Source organism: Suricata suricatta, chromosome 6 (assembly GCF_006229205.1).
Source record: "Suricata suricatta isolate VVHF042 chromosome 6, meerkat_22Aug2017_6uvM2_HiC, whole genome shotgun sequence".
Classification (NCBI taxonomy): domain Eukaryota; kingdom Metazoa; phylum Chordata; class Mammalia; order Carnivora; family Herpestidae; genus Suricata; species Suricata suricatta.
The window spans coordinates 73392713-73404609 of record NC_043705.1 but is presented as its reverse complement, the minus strand read 5'-3'; the positions used below and the strand labels follow the sequence as shown (position 1 = coordinate 73404609).

General features: G+C 32.7%; 1 long non-coding RNA gene across 1 annotated transcript in view; it reads left to right on the top strand.

Annotated features, from left to right (window-relative positions):
- Positions 1-3116: 3116 nt before the first annotated feature.
- Positions 3117-11897, top strand: part of LOC115294339 — a 13563-nt gene continuing 4782 nt past the window's right edge. The window contains exon 1 of the long non-coding RNA XR_003909821.1: positions 3117-3258. This is a non-coding gene — a long non-coding RNA (uncharacterized LOC115294339). The remainder of the gene's footprint in view (positions 3259-11897) is intronic.

Below are 11897 nucleotides of genomic sequence, written 5' to 3'. Positions count from 1 at the left end.
ATTTAAATTAAAACTTAAAAAATAAAACTAAAATGATATAGAATATTTCTTGAATTATAATAGCCAAAAATTCTGTTCCCTTTATATGTCTCCACTTATGTACAAGTAAATCGGTTTTGTATCTCCCTAATCATATCTCATAATTTATATTGGGATTGAGTATTGCTGTACAAAGTTGAATAATAAATTACAAAGGAAAGTATTTTTTTAAGCAAAAGAGAGCATGCATGCACACAATCAAAACTTAACATTATTAGGCAGTGATGAATTATCCATCTGCATTGTCTTATCCTTGCTTGTAGTCTAGATCAGCCGACACTTTTCTTACTCATTTGTTTGATGGAGTATATGAATTTTCTCAATCTAACCTAAAGACTTATAAAACACTTGAAAATCTTCCCTTTAAAAGTGACTTGTTGGCCTCCTCTATAGAATTTCAGGAGCCCTATTTACAAAATTATTAAAATTTTATTGACGTTTTCTGCATCCAAAGTGTTTATCAATAGCTTTCAAAATATAAATATTTAAATATGATATCATCCTGAAAGTTTTATTGCAGACACATTGGTGAAATTCTTCATAACAGCCAAATGGCACAATGTTGTCTAGAGACAATTTGTCAGTGGATAGTATTGGAGAAAGTATTCAAAGTTATGTTTTTACATGGAAAAATATCAGCAATAGCATTCAAAATCATCTTTATGCCACTCATCTAGTAATGTGTCAAGAAAATCAATTAATATATATTTGCAGTAATCCAGAAAGTTACTAAAGGAGAAATTACTAAAGCACAGAGCAGGGAGAAATAATAGAAAGGAAATCTATTACAATTTAGAAAATCATTAATAATTGAATACCTTTTTTATATGTGTGTACTCTAAAAATAAATTGAATTAGGATGGAAAGCCCTGTGTCATACTGATGGTGTTTTTAGATATACTTTTATTCATTAATCAGGAAAGGAAAAAGAAATGAGTTACAGATTAGGAAGTAAAAATTTGCATTAAGCACCCAGCATGTTGTTGTCATTTTGTTACTGTTTTTGACAGTCATGAAATTCGTGTAGAAAACTCCTTAGTTTATACTCATTTATAGCTCTGGCCCATGCACAATTTTCATTGCTTTATTTTATAACTCTCTCTCTCTTCCACCCTCAACTCAGCTTTTAAACCCCATTTTTCCTGACTGCAAATAAACAATTAATTAGAAACATATTATTTTCATACCTATTTTACACTGGTGGTATTGGTTATGTGTGTGTGTATATATATATACACATATATGTGTGTGTATACATTTTGTATTTTGGCCTAAAACTATGTTTTTGAAAATGACTAATGTTGGTTTATGTAGGTAGATTCATTTCTTTTTACCACTGCAGAGTAATCCATCATCACATTATGTCATATTTCAGTTAAGCGTCCTCCTTCTAACAGATACAATAGTTTCTTATTTATTGCAAGCTTCCAAGAAGCAGAGTCTGGGATGAAAATTTTTGTATACGTCATTTATTGAGGGAATCCTCTTAGGAGAAACTTGTAAGAGAGTGAGGAAAGCAGGTTAAGGAGTGGTTTCGGGACTCATCTAGCCAATCCCAAGGGGCTCTTGAGTGTGAATTATACTTCAGAGGTTTCCCTGCCCACAGGCAAAGAGTTTGGATTATTTATTTCCATATCAATCAGTCACTCATAGGTTAATGGATGGCTTTGAGACAGAACTAGATAGAGAAAAAGGAGGGGAAAGATGAAACTTGGACACTTTGTAGGCACCTCCTGGGTTGGAAACTTCTGTCAACCAAGGTTGATTTTCTGGAGAAAGGTGCAGGTCTGAAGTTTCTGGTGACGAATACCAGTGCGAGTTGTGGGATGGGTACACAAGCCCTGTGAAGAGCAGATGGTCAGGACATCAGTAGCCTGTGCTGAAGTTAGGTAACTTATATCTCTTTATTATTAAAATGATAATAGGATGGATATTCTTGTCATGTTCCATTTTGCACTGTTGCTGGTGTTGCAATACAACAGTCTAGAAGTGGAACTACAACACTACCTTTTACAGAAATCTGCTAAATATCACATCCACTGTTGAATCATTTACACTATTGCCAGCAATGCATGAGCATTCCTACCTTTTCCTACATATTTGCCAGCACTAAATGTTATTCATGTTAATATAATATTGAGAAATATAATGGTATTAAGCTATATTTCATCATGGTTTTAATTTTTTTAGGTACTCCTGAATTTGAGCATCACTTCATATAGATATTGGGTTGCCTTTCTATTATTCATATACTCCTATTTTGACCATTTATTTCTTTTTTCATTTGTGAGAATCCTTTGCACAACTTTTGGATATCGAGAGCAAGACAGGAAATATCTAATTTTCGTGTCTTCACTCAAGTAATTATATGACCATCAGTCAACATTCAATATTTAAATAACAATATCAGCACCATTGATGATTTCCTTTAACTTCTTTTATGTGGGATTTATATTGTTATTTTTCAAAAGAGGAACTGTATCTTAGTATCCCAAACTAAACTTAAATTGTATCTTTTCATTTCAAAGGACTGTATCCATTTTGTTGATAGAAATGATAAAAAGATTAATGACCATTTTTCTTTGGTAACAAGAGCAGCTTAGATTAATACAGAGAACTTCAGTCAGTCCAGAAATGACAATCTTTGGTTAAAAAATATTTGAGCTTTTGTAAGTATATGAACCAAACATTTAATATATATTGATGGACAATGCAGCGATATTCAGTTCTTTTAATAATTGCTTGATGGAAAACCAATTTTTATATCAAATATTAGGTGGAAACATGATATTCTTGGATTTCTTTAAAAAGACCACAAAAAAGCAAAAAGTTTCTTCACAAGCCTTCACTAATCCTTAACATGTAAGGTACTGTTTGAATATAAATTGAATATAAAGGTATACCACAGGTATTTTTATTCTATTTTAGATTGAGTGAACTGGGGTTTAGAAAGGGAAAATTAGGTTTTCAAGATCAAAGGTGGCGTTCAACCTTAAATGTGTCTGATTCCAAAGATTGTCCTTAACCATTATGCTTCCCTGCTGTTCCTCTCCTTTCAGAGGACTAAGATGCCTGGATCTGGGCTGTGCGGAGGCATGGATCAAGAATGCAATTCAAGGGAAAAAATACCCAGTTCATTACCCATATGCCCTTTGGGTTTCAGACTACTGAATCTTTATAGCTTGAGCAAAGAATCTTTGCCCAAAGAGCCTAACACAGGTAAGTTTTTATTTTACAATTTTTAAGGCACCACTTTTTCTTGTCACAAATTCTCTGCTAAAACAGAAAGACGATGAACACTTTCAATTCTTTCCATGACACCTGCATAACTCTGAACCAAAATCTAAAAAAATAAAATGAAATAAAAATATTGATCTATCTTATAACTTCACATTAAAAAAAATCACACCCAATTCACAGAAATTTTCAGACTAATCTACTGTGGTAAAATAGAGTGCAAGAATGGGCCAAGATAAAGAAATCTGTTATAAATTCCATCTCATTTTTATAAATGTTTCAAAAAGTATTTCCAAAATCTAAAAATACCAAAATAAAATAAAAGCTCACACTAAACTAAAAAACCAAAAACAAAAACACTCCAAAAAACTGTTACATGACAAGTAATATGTATATATAATAATAATATTACTTATTTTAAAAAAAAATTTAAATGCATATTTATTTTTGAGAGAGAGAGAGACAGAGAGACAGAGTGTGAAAAGGGACAGACAGAGACGAGAGAAACAAATTTTGAAGCTCTGAACTGTCAGCACAGAGCCTGATGCTGGGCTCAAACACGAACTGCAAGACTGTGACCAGAGCCAAAGTTGGTCACTTAATCAACTGAGCCACCCAGGCGCCCCAAGATATTATTTATTTTTATTTAAAAGTAGTTATGACTATTTTTTGTTGAGACAGAAACAGAGCACAAGTGGGGGAGGGGTAGAGAGAGAAGGAGACACAGAATCCGAAGCAGGCTCCAGGCTCTGAGCTGTCAGAACAGAGCCGAATGGGGGCTTGAACCCACAAACGTGAGATGACCTGAGCCAAAGTTGGATGCTTAACTGGCTGAGCCAGATATTACTTATTTTTAAAAACTAAAGACATCTCCATTATATTACGCAAAAGAGTCCCTTAATAACAATATTTTAAATATTTTGAAATATGTTAATAAAATATGAGATCTAGAAAGACTGACATGAGTTTAGCCAAAACTTTAATAGTATACAAGTAAAATTTCCATTCAGTGCATATTAATATTCTTTAAAGAAGGTTACATTGTTCTGTACATAGAGTTGCAATGACTGATATTCTAAAATGATAAAATTCACCATTGCAAAGACATGAATGGAGTTATAAAGCATTTGCTAAGCAAAATAAGTCAGTAAGAGTAAGATAAATACCATATAATTTCACTTATTTGTGGAATTTAAGGAATGAAACAAGTGAGCAAAGGAGAGAGAGAGAGAGTGAGAGGTAAACCAGGAAACAGATTTTTAACCATAGAGAACAAACTGATGGCTACCAGTGGGAGAAGGGTATGAGTAAAATAGGTAATAGGGATTAAAAATGGCACTTGTGATGAGAACCTGGGGTTGTATGGAAATGCTGAATCTCTATATTGTACCCTTGAGACTAATACTACAGTGTTTGTTAACTAACCTGGATTTAAATTAAAACTTAAAAAAATAAACTGAGTTCTTGTAACAAAATTATGAAAAATGATAAATTTCTCCCCCATTTATACAAAATATATTTTACTTGGATTTAATATTAAAACAGAAAGAAAAAAGTTAATTACACTACAGTTGAATGATTCTTATTGAATGGGACAATTATCTCTAAGCATAAATATTTTAAACAAAATTACAATGCAAGTGACAGCCTTGCCTCTAGTTGCTTCCTATTGACTTGAGGATTCTGGCTAGTAAACCAGGCCTGACAGGCATCCACAAAGAAACACAGGCAAGGTGAAAGGGCCAGATTTATTCTGACACAATTGCTTTTGACACTGCTAATGCAGTAGCTTTCAAAATGTAATGTTCACCATTCCCATAGCAAGTGAGTACCTTCTGTTACCCAACAGCCAAAATTCTTGAAAGAAAAAAAAGTCAATGGCCAGATGTCTATCCTGCTAATTAGAGAATCAGATCAATTAACAGCTACAATTCCCTAATTCATCTTGCAAATTCCCATTGAGATGGCTGAATCTAGAAATGCATTGTGGAAAGTAAAATTTATTTCTTTGCTAAGCATACTGAATTCTACTCTCAATTTTATTAATTAAAAAATTGGTTCCAAAATATGTTAAAAATCTCCAAATTGATGAGTTTGAAAAACATCAGAAGGATCTGACTTGATGGTAGGAACAAATGTTAAATCTGTACAAAGTCAAGTGCAAAAACAAAGTGACACAGTCATCCAAAACTACATAATCAAAATATTAATGCATTAAATATGGCTGAGGATATATGAAGACCTAAAATTTTATCTCAGAAATAAAAATGATAAAACTTGCCTTCATCTAAGATTGAAAAAAGGAAAGGGACTTAAAATGAGAATTAAGTTTCCACTTTGGCCCATTAAATATAAAGGCCATAATTGATTAGATGAAAAATTCTGTATTTCTTTACGGTGTATAGATACTGAAAGGAAGCTCCAGATTCTAATGGAAATTTTGTAGGAATTATTTCATGGTTGCTTTTTTAATGATGATACTAGATAAATTTTAGTATCTCAAGGGTTTTCTGTTCTTCTGGGACCCAAATTTCCCTAGGGTTTTGAATTTGACACTTCATTGACTTGCTTTATAGTAATTGACATGTGCTACAGCATTGTTTGATTGGAATCTTCTACAAAGTCAAGTATAATGAATAAATCTAGCTTAAACACTGTAATGTCAAAAGGGAGACAGTTTCCATCTAATGAAAACATGTCAGATTCATTGAGCTACATGCTTAACCTAACTCCAAGAATTAATCTAACTCAAATTAACTCCAAATGGTGCTTTGGAAAATTTCAGCATATGTAGCATAATTGTAGCAGTTTAAAGATGGTCCATTTGAAGGTATATTTGAATTCTTAAAAAGAAGCAATGTTTGAAGAAGCCAAAGTAAGGCAAAACTTTACCAGTTAGAAAGTATACATTTGAAGGACTTACTCTATTAGTCAATGCATTTTTTGATATTTGAAACTAAATATCAGGTCCATTCTGGAAAGTAAACCTCACCTATGCTTCTATGCACAGGAAATTTAAGAAGTACATGTAGTAACAACACTCTGGTTCATAGAGTTCCAAGTTGATGTTCCCATGTTCCAGTGGTCAATGTGTCCAAACTAATTTTAAATGCCCAAAGAAAGGATATATTTTCTAACCATAAATTCAACCCAGAAATAAGTCAATCATATGAATTTAAAGTTATTGTTTATAAGGAACATTATGCTTCATATTTTGTGCATTCTATCTGTTTTGGGAGTATACATTTTATTTGTCTACTTATACTATGATTCAGATTTTCACCTTATAGAATTTATTTGTATTAATCACAAAAATAATTTTTGTATTTATTTATTTTTTAATGTTTTTTTTGTGAGAAAGCGAGAAAGAGAGAGCATATGTGTGCATTTGTGAGCAAGGGAGAGGCACAGACAGAGAGAGAGAGAGAGAATGAGAGAGACCTAAGCAGGCTCCTCAGTGTCAGCACAGAGCCCAATACAGGGCTGAATACCATGAACCCTGAGATCATGACCTGAGCTGTAACAAAGAGTCAAATGGTTAACTGACTGAGCCATCCAGGTGTTCACAAAATATAATTTTAAAAATGAGAAGCTGAAAAATAAAAATAACATACTGGGATAAATTTAAAATGTGTTTGACAGACAAGTATTTTTTGTATTAAAAATATTTATAAAAACTAAAATAAGAAAAATTTGGATACCTGAATTGGGAGGCAAGTCAAGATCACAGATAGGGAATTCAAAAATAAAAATTAATGTCAATGATACTTTTGAAAAATTATTCCATATTACTAGATAACAAAGATTCTAATGAGATCTATGAAATATCAATGTTTTTAATATATCATGTTGGAAAGTATTCAAAACCAATGATTGTACAGTATATACAAAACTGCTATCAAAGTGACATTTCCATGTATTTTTAGTGAAAGTGTAAAAAGACATAACTTCTTAAGGAAAATTTAGATATATACATGAAACTTATAAGGCTGTTCTTATCCTTTTATCCAATAATTTTACTCAGTAATTTTCATAAGAAATAAAAATAGAGATAAGTGATACAGTTTTGAAAAATCTGTTTATTAAAGATGTCCTTTTGGGGCACCTGGGTGGGTCAGCTGGTTGAGTCTCTGACTCTTGATTTCAGCTCAGGTCATGATCCCATGTGTTGTGAGATCGAGCCCTGCATTGGACTCTGCCCTGACAGCACAAAGCCTGCTTGTGATTCTCTCGCTCTTTTTCTCTCTCTGCCTCTCCCCTGCTCACTCTCTCTCTATTTCTCTCTCTTAAAATAAATAAATAAGCATTAGAAATGATGTCCTTTGGGGACCCTGCGTGGCTTAGTCACTTGAGCCTCCAACTTTGGCTCAGGTCTAATCTCACCATTTGTGAGTTCGAGCCCCGCATCAGGCTCAGTGCCAATAGCTAGAGCCTGGAGCCTGCTTCAGATTCTGTGTCTCCCTCTCTCTCTGACCCTTTCCCGCTCACACTCTGTGTCTCTTTCCCTCAAAATATGAATAAACATTAAAAAATGTTTAATAAAATTTTAAAAATAAAAAATGTCCTAAAAGGACATTTTATTAAAAATAAAAGGAAAGTTTGGAAATACAACAGGGAACTAAATAAGAGTACTTCTACCACTTTATATTGAATAAAGTTAAGTTTATGCATTTTTTATGGAGTTAATGTTGATATTCCAATTTTAATTTAAAATTATAATTGCAGAGTACTTCACTGTGGTTATAATATATTTAATTCCTCAATTCTCTGGTGGTTCTTTTCAAAATTTTATTTATTTATTTGAGAGAGAGCAAGAATGCACATGTACATTTGAGGGAAGGCCAGAAGGAGAGAGAGAATTGTAAGCAGGCTCCATGCTCAGCACAGAGACCAATGTGGGGCTGGATCCCATGGTGCTGGGATATTGACGTGAGCTGAAACCAAGAGTTGGAAGTTCAACAGACTGAGGCGCCCAGGTTCCCCTCCACAGTTCTCTGTTAAGGGTCAATTTAGTTGCCTCCAACTTTAATTATTTAATATAATACTGCAATGACTATCTCTGTGCAAAGATCATTTTATAACTTTGCAATTTGGTAAAAGTTCCTGAAAATGGTACTGTTGATTTAGAGACCAAATACACTTTTTTTTTCTTTTAGGTATCGTATGGTCCCCTTATGAGTTGTACTACTTTGCATCACTGTCAGAAAAATAATCATTTTTGTTTCCCTACACCTTTGCCAAAAAACATGTTTTCAAGCGTTTACATATTTCTAAAAATGACTTTTCTCTATTTATTATCATTATTTTTTGCTTATTATGAGTGAGATGAGGCATTTTTAAATATGATTTTAAAATCCATTTGTACTTATTGTTCTGTGATTTATTTGTTCATATGTTTTGTCTATAATCTTATTGAATTGTTAGAATTTGACTTAATTTCTATCATTTCTTTATATATTAGGCATACCAACATTTTGTCTCCAAGAAAAGTTATATTTTTCTCATTTTGACATTTGCTTTGACTCCTAAATATTTCTTCCTTTATTGATTTTCACTTTTCTGGACCTAACTACCAATCATTTTTTAAATTTCTTCTGAGTTATAAGCCATAGTTATAAATATATTTCTCTATATCTTGAGTAAAAGGAATTTACCTGTGTTTCTTCTAATATATCTCTAGTTTTACTTTATTTTTGAATTAAACATTTATTTTGAATTTATACTGATTTTCAATGTGAGGAAATGTAACTGTTTCTATGAAGATATAAAGCTGTTACAGCACTATTTATATAAAAGCCTATCTTTTCCTTACTGATCTGAAATGCCAACTGTACCATATTCTAATGTAGTTTTTTTTTCTTTTCTTTTCTGGAGTCTGCTTTTGAATGTTTCTTTTCTGCTTCATGCTATCTATCCATGTTCTAAAGCATAATATTTCTTCATTTAGAGGTAGAACTAGTCTGTTCTCATTGCTCTCTTTTAAAAGTTTCTTGACTATTTTTACTACTAGTTTTTCATATAAACTTGATGATTGATCTAACTAGTTCTAGAAAGAAAATTTTAAAAACTTCATAATATATTCATTGGGTTGAAATTTATAAATAATCATCTTTATGATACTGAGTGTATGTATATGTATAAGAAAACAACATGTGTTTTCATTTGTTCCTTTTGTGTCTTTTAGAAAGATATGATAATTTTTTTATAGAGACATTTACTTATACATACATTTCTTAAGTTTAAGCTTAGTTTTTTTTTTCCCTATTGCAAATAGATTTCTAGCATTCACCTAATTGGCTATCAGCCTACTTGTAGATTACTGATATCAAATAAGACATTCTTAAGTATATTTCTACTGTGAAATAAGAATAGTACCTGGTTGTGGTATTATACTATAGTTTTGCAAGATGTTCTGTTGGGTAACTGGTACATGTTAGCTCTCTGTATTATTTCTTTCAATTACATGTGAACCTATAATTATCTCAAAATAAAAAAAATAATTTGAAAACAAAGATGGTTATATTAGACTAATTTGCTATATACTTGTTATCAGAAATAATTTGGGTAATGCATGTTTAAGTAATCTTCAGCGTACAAAATAAGTAATAGAGATAGAAAATGCAATTATTATTACATATTATGTTTTTCAAGCCGTCTAAAATCTTAGAAGAATTGAGTCAGAAGTCTACAACTAAGAGAAAGAATTTTATGTACCCATAAATGCAGGAGGTTTCAAAATTGTTTTCTCTTAGGTATTCTTTGAACATACAGTTAATGAAATGAATGGAACAGGAATGTCTTCTAGTACAGTTTCAATACTTCCTAAGATGACACTACAGTGACTTAGAAAATTAAATATGCATGGATTGCCTGGGTGGCTCAGTCGGCACCGGACTTCGGCTTAGGTGATGACCTTGCAGTTCATGAGTTTGAGCCCCACATTAGCCTCTGTGCTGAGAGCTCAAGCCTGGAACCTGCTTTGGATTCTGTGTCTCCTCCTCTCTCTGTTCTTCCCCCGCTCACACTCTGACTCTCTCTGTCTCAAAAATAAATAAGATTAAAAAAGAAAAAAGAAAATTTAAATATGTATAAACATTAAAACCATAAGTGCTTTGTGATAGTAATAAAATTTGTAAGCAAGATGAAATTCCTAGAATCTGTAAAAAAAAGGAAAAAGACATTAAAAATAGGACATTAAAGTTACTGCAAAAATACCCTGAAAGGATAATATAAAATACAAACTGGAGGGAAATTTTCTCTAAGTGGTAGACTTAATACAGAGTTTGAACAAATCACAAGGAGAAGTATAGAAAATATACAGAGGACATGATTTGTGATAAAATGAAGATGAGGTATTGCTTTTCTTCTCTTACATTGTTAAATTACACTGTTTGATGAGACAGCATTATAGGGGGGTAGGGTAAGTTAGCCTGACAAATTTGAGAGCAACTTGGCAAAATACATCAAAATATATAATCACAATACCTATAATTTAGCAATTTTAATTTTAGGTTTTTATTAACCTAAAATAAGCCTATATAAGTCCTTGAAAATAAATAAAAAGTTCCTTATTGCTACTGTATTTGTTATTTCAAAAGACAAAAAATATTAAGTACCCATAAGGGACTGCTTATATCCATACCCGGAAATACAATACAGCTACCAAAAATTGAGATAAATCTCTCCTACTAATACTGAATATCGTATTCTTGAGTGAAGAAAGCATGCTTCAAAATAACCCATGGCATGTAACACATATGGTTATTTCTATGGTACTCGTATGTGGGAACCTGTGCATACATAACACAAGAAACTGTTAACAGTGTTTGTATGTGGGGAAGATGTATGGAATGGAGTGAAAACATTTATTGCATTTTTTTATTTTAAAAATATTTTTATTTATTTTTGAAACAGAGAGAAAGCATGTGCTGAGGAGGGGCAGAGAGAGAGAGGGAGAAAGGAACTGAAGCCTGATGTGGCGCTGGAACTCACGAGCAATGAGATCATGACCTGAGCTGAAGTCAGATGCTTAGCTGACTGAGTCACCAGTTGCCCCCTTATATTTGAAATTTTACCTAGTTTGTTTTTCAAAAAAATATATTAAAATGCGAAGTTTCATGATAGTTTTGACTAAAAGTCCAAGAAAAATTCAACCATGAGGTGCTAGGCCACAGGAGCTGGTTTTATAATCCAAATGTAAAGAAGAGAGGAGATCTGTATAACAGGAATTTCTTTTTTTTTTAATGTTTATTTATTTATTTTGAGAGATAGAGAGAGAGTGTGTGAATGAGGGGGGAGGCAGAGAGAGAGAGAGAGAGGGTGAGAGAGAAGTCCAAGCAGGCTTCATGCTGTCAGCACAGATCTGATGTGGGGCTCAATCTCAGGAACCATGAGATCAAGACCTGAGCCGAAATCAAGAGCAAAATGCTTGACCAACTGAGCCACCCGGATGGTCCCTTGGATAGAATTTTTTTTTCCATAATATTTTATTGTCAAATTGTTTTCCATACAACACCCAGTGCTCTTCCTCTCAAGTGCCCTCCACCATCACCACCACCTCTTTTCCCCCCTCCTCCCTCCCCCCCAACCCTCAGTTCATTCTCAGCATTCAATAGTCTCTC